The sequence below is a fragment of the Nelumbo lutea genome, chromosome 1, assembly GCF_056320005.1.
Source record: "Nelumbo lutea isolate HS-2025 chromosome 1, American lotus-T2T, whole genome shotgun sequence".
NCBI lineage: Eukaryota > Viridiplantae > Streptophyta > Magnoliopsida > Proteales > Nelumbonaceae > Nelumbo > Nelumbo lutea.
This window is the reverse complement of record NC_142684.1, coordinates 62,683,448-62,688,909: the sequence shown is the minus strand read 5'-3', so window position 1 is coordinate 62,688,909 and position 5,462 is coordinate 62,683,448. Positions and strand designations below refer to the sequence as shown.

At 34.3% G+C, this 5,462-nt stretch overlaps 1 pseudogene across 1 annotated transcript; it reads left to right on the top strand.

The window, feature by feature from the left end:
- The first annotated feature begins 236 nt into the window (after window positions 1–236).
- On the top strand, window positions 237–4,721 carry LOC148874876 (oxysterol-binding protein-related protein 1D-like; annotated as a pseudogene). Its single transcript, XR_016104669.1, has 6 exons — window positions 237–306; window positions 669–733; window positions 1,074–1,380; window positions 2,829–3,177; window positions 3,325–3,466; window positions 4,459–4,721. The product of XR_016104669.1 is annotated as an oxysterol-binding protein-related protein 1D-like (transcript).
- Window positions 4,722–5,462: the final 741 nt, after the last annotated feature.

Below are 5,462 nucleotides of genomic sequence, written 5' to 3'. Positions count from 1 at the left end.
CAAGAAGAAGAAGATGAATAGTGTTTTTGCCCTTTATTGATTTTATTTTTAAAAAATTAATCTATTTTTTAAATATATTACTTTTATTGATATTAAACCCCAAAAGTTGTCGTTGTATGCTAAAAACCCTAAAAGAAATTCATTTTAAGAAAGACGTTAACCTACGGAAAAGTAATAACTATCATTCTCCCTGATATCTTCAGCTCACCACCCCTGTTGAATCATCGCTGACAACAATGGTTTTTCTTCGGTGTCACCTCGTCACCCTTGTGCTTTTTCAAGTGATCTTATTTCGTTTTATAAACGGTAAGTTTCTCCCTTTTGTGCCTGAACATGGATTTGTCATTTGTTTATGCCATATGGTAAAAAGATGAAGATGGAACTCTTCTTCCCCTGTTTTTTTTTTTATCTTTTCTATTTTACTTTATTCCTGTTGAAAAACAAAAAGGTGGGCCAATCGGTGGCTCACTGAATTTGCAATCAGTGGCCCACCAAGCTGAATCCACCATTTATTCGGTGGCATACCAATTAATCGATGGCACACCATTTGCAAGCCACCGTTCGCCATGAGAAAATCTTCATAAATGCCCATTATACCCCTTAGTTAAAGTATAAATAGGGGTTCCTCCTATGTTATTTCTCATTTTCCATTCTTTATTTCATTTCAGTGTATAGTGTATACAGTGTGTTGAAAGAAGTATTGAGTTGGGTGTATCGAGTGTCGGGTACAGATGTAATTTCAGTGAGGTCATTTTGTATTTTCTCTTGTTTATAGTAAGAAGGAAGCTCCCATTGCTGCCCGTGGACGTAGGCAATTTGGCCTAACCATGTAAATCTGATGTTCTCTCTTTTTTCTTTCTTTATTACTATCTGCTTTTGTTCTATTTCTGTACAGATATAGATTATATTATTTCCGCTATGCAATTTCAATAATTCCTTAATATATACCCTCAGGAATCAAGAAGCCACACTATATTTTGACAAAAAATGCAAATACCTAGCTTTCTATAATTAGCCAGAGGAAGACACTTATGTACTAAACTTCTAGCCTGTAACAAGTGGTTCTCATTCAGGTGAGCCACCACCCAATGATTGTTGCTTGTCACTGTGATGGGAGGGGCTGGAAATTCTGGGCAGACTGTAATCTGAAAGGCAAGTTTTGGGGGCGTCCGATACAGCTTGATCCTCTTGGGGTTCTCACCCTTCAGCTTGAAGATGGAGAGACATTCCAGTGGAGCAAGGTCACCACTTCTATCTACAATATTATACTGGGTAAAATCTAATGTGACCATTATGGCACCATGAGTATCAAAGGCAGTGTTAATTACTCCTGCATTCTCAAGTTCAAGGAACAGTATCATTGACCGAAATCCCCACCAGGTACTATTTTAGATGTTCCATAACCTCTTTTTGTCAGGACAATAGATTATAGGTCTAGATCTCCTTTTTTTTTAGTGTTCTGCTAGTTCTGTCCTTTTTCTTTTATCCTACTTTATATATGAAGAAACCCTAATTGTTTTTAATGTGCTTATTCTCTAAAAGCAATTCCTAGCAGTTCTACTATACAAAATACTGATAACTTATCATCCAGACCTGAAGTACTTGCCATTTTCCTCAAATCCTAGTATTAGTATCCTACCATTCTAAACATAAAAGTTTCCATTCACCACTTGAATTGGAAAGTGTGGATTCCTGAGATGAGGAAACCCTCTTATTTTTCTCAATGAAATTCCATAAATTCATATAGTAAGGGAGTTCATCATGTTTTCTTAAAAGATAGCGGATTTATTACTGATAATTAGGACTGCCAAACAAGTCAAACTGTATACTCAAAGATCAGGTGCTTGTAGAAAGATGATTGGCTATGTTAGTGATTTACTAATGTTGGCACTATCAGTGCTTTCTTTGATATATATATATATATATATATATATATATATATATATATATATATATTATATATATTTTTTTTTTTTTTTTTTTTTGATCAGTAACTAAATTTATTAAAAATATGAGAAAATAGAACAAAAAGAAGTTGTGGAATAAACAAATAGACTCGACAGGGTCAAAATCCCCCAGAGAATTACAATTGATCCCAAAACATAGATTGTCTCTGAACCCCTTGCTTAGCTAGACCACCCACCAAGATGTTAGCAGACCACCCATTTCAATAATAAACCTTTCAAAACCCAATTCTTTGGCTTTATCAACTCCAAAAACTATCAGTTCTTTCTTTGGCATATCCCTGTATGTCGTGCTCTATTGAGTATTGAGAACCCTGGATCTAAAGCAAGAGGACTTTTGGAAGGTCTCTCCCAGATTGTTATTGGATAGGTGTAAATGAATAAGATGAGCCTTGGACACCATGCCATCATATTGGGGAAGCTAGATCTATGGTCATCAATGAACTTATACTTCAGATTCAGATGGACCACAATTATGGGTTGTACTATTTGGTGAGTTTTTTTTTTCTTTTATTTTTATTTTCTTTAATTAGACTTGTATATCGGGTATCTTTGTTAAGGTTTTAGCAGTGGTATGTTTTCTCAATTATGGGAAATATGATTGTTATTTTTTTTCTACTTTTTTCCTTTTCATGGATAAAGTTTACTTTTGTTGATCCACAAAAAGAAAATGGGGCAAAAATAACCCTTTTATCAAAGGGGAGATTGATTTTCTTGGTTTGTAACTTGTTCGCATTGTCATCATAATGTTTGCCATACAAGTGGTAAATTCTCTTATTAGATCTGGTGTCCACTGGCTCACCTTCTCACTCCCCTCATGTTGTCATGATATAGAAAAATAAATAAAAGAATATAAACATGCAGGTGCAAGGATTTGTTCAGGACAATAGAACTGGAAACAAGGTGGCAATGCTGGTGGGGAAATGGGATGAAGCAATGCACTATGTTCTGGGGGATCCCACTACAAAACCAAAAGGGTATGATCCCATGTCGGAAGCTGTGCTGTTGTGGGAACGCGAAAAAACTGTTACCCAGACTCGTTACAACCTTACACCTTTTGCAATTTCTTTGAATGAATCGACACCTGGCCTACTGGAGAAGTTGCCTCCTACCGACTCAAGGCTCAGGCCAGATCAGAGGCATTTGGAGAATGGAGACTATGAACTGGCAAATGCATGCAGAGGAGCTCAGACGAGAGCAGTTACAGAGACAGGTATGCTCCAATGGATGCTTCTATCTCTTAACATTCACTAACTTAGGATGTCATTTCTATATGCCTTGTACAAAATGAGTAATTTTGTTTTTACTCAAAACAAACAAAGCGTGATGCTGATCAGTTGGCATATGCCATGGGGTGAAGTTTTAGATGTGAAGCTTTGCATGGGGATATCTCTCAAAACTAGAGGGGAAGGACACTTTCTGGCTTCCGAGATGAGCACTTTAACATTTTAGTTGCTACAGATGCTGCAGATCGTGGGCTTGATATTCCTAATGTTGATCTGGTAAGGTTTTTTTTTTGTTATTGTTTCTTGTCCAGTTTTTGTTTGAGTTTTCTTTTTTGTTTCTTTTTTTAAGTTTAAAGTGATCCCAAAAATCTGTCTTAAGGCACATTATTCCTGTGCTTGTGCTTCCTGGAATGGTTGAAGTGTTCTCATTTCTTTTTCCTCTATATTTTCCTCATATGTGAAGTGATGTTCAATTCTTGGATCCTTTTTCCTGGATATTTTCCTCATATGGAAAAACTTTTTTCCTTGTTTGTTCTATAAAGCCTTAGGTTGTCCATAATTGTTATATGGCCATATGAGCAATTTAGTGGATATATTCATACATTGAGAAGAACAATGTGTAGTTGGATGGATACAATTGGGGAAACCTATGAAGTAACAAAGTTGATTAGAGTACTGTATTGGAAACTCAATTGAACCAACTTGCCTCAGTTAAGTTTTAGATTTACAACTATGAGTTATAACTTGAAAATTTTACAACACAAAATGAATCAAATGTGAGTGATCAAGAGGCCTTAAGTTGAATTATAGATCATATGTTTGATAAGAGTTCAGAACTCAGAACCCCAAAACCATAGTCTGCATAAGGAGTCAGCTTCTACTACTTCTCTTTCACCAATGCCTATCTGAAAGGTTTATTAGGAACAATTGCGTTGGTCCATTCTCCTTGCAAGTTTTACGAGTGTTAAAGAGAAGCTTAAGATTATTGTAATGTTCTAAGCATTTTTGTTCTAGCTGTTAAGTGTGTCAAATTTGTGAGTATCACTTGTCAGTGAAAACAAATATGAGATAATTGAAATGAAAAGAACTACATGGACAAAGCCTTAAAACAATCCTTTGTTCCTTCATAGGTTTTCAATGCATAGTTGGCTTTTGGGTTGGATGGAGATAGGCCTTACAGCCCTTACCATACTTGTTTTATTAGTTGCTTCGTTTTATCATACACTATTTCTAATATTTGTTTTCTTCTTCTTTTTTTTCTCTTGTAGGTTGGAAAATGTAAGGAGCGACTGATCAAATTTTTATATGTTGATTGTATATTATAAAGGCATATTGAAATTGTTATACATTGGGTTGGCTGTTAGGGGTTTAGGGTATGGGGGATAGGCTACCCCGCAGTGTAGCCCCATGAAGAACAAAAATACACATGGAATGCACATTATATTTTCAATAGACAAATACATATTTCTTTCTGGAAAAGAAATGCTATTTTTTATACCAATTTGGGGATGGACAGCATCATTCAAGGAAATAGTAAAGATGAAGCAGTATCACTATATCTCTGCATATTTTACTTGTATTCCAAATTCAATTCTCACCTCACGCGAATGACTTCAATTCAAATTGGCTAGTCAATTTTGCCTTTTTGGTTGTTTTTTATAGGTTTTGATAAAATTTATCTACATTTGAATGGTGTTTGAAGGAATGGAATGACCATTGCTTAGCCCAATCTAATTCATTGGGATGTTCACATTAAATGTCAAATCGACCGAACCAGTCTAACTCAATTCGAATCACATTAAATGTCAAATCGACCGAACCAGTCTAACTCAATTCGAATTGATCGGTTTTTCAAAATCATTGGTCGATTTCAATTTGTATGAAAAAATAAACCAAAATTTTGGTTATATTTTTTAAGTAATTATTAATTAGTCCCTACCCTATATGTTAAATGTTGATATATATTATTTGTGTTTTGTTTGAACCTTAAAAAAATTGGTTTTTTATGATAAAAACTAAAAACATAAAACCAATACAAATATAATATAATATTACAATATTTGATTCAATTTTGTACAAATTTAAATATATATTAACAAAAAAAAATTAGTTTTACATAAAAAATTAATCGGTTTAAATATATATTTTGATTTTGCATAAAAACTAAAAAGAAATAAACTAAATATTTTAGTTTAAAATATATATAAAAACTGGCTAAACCGACAAACTGACACAAACCGACCACTCATGTTTGGGTCGTTTTACTTTAGGC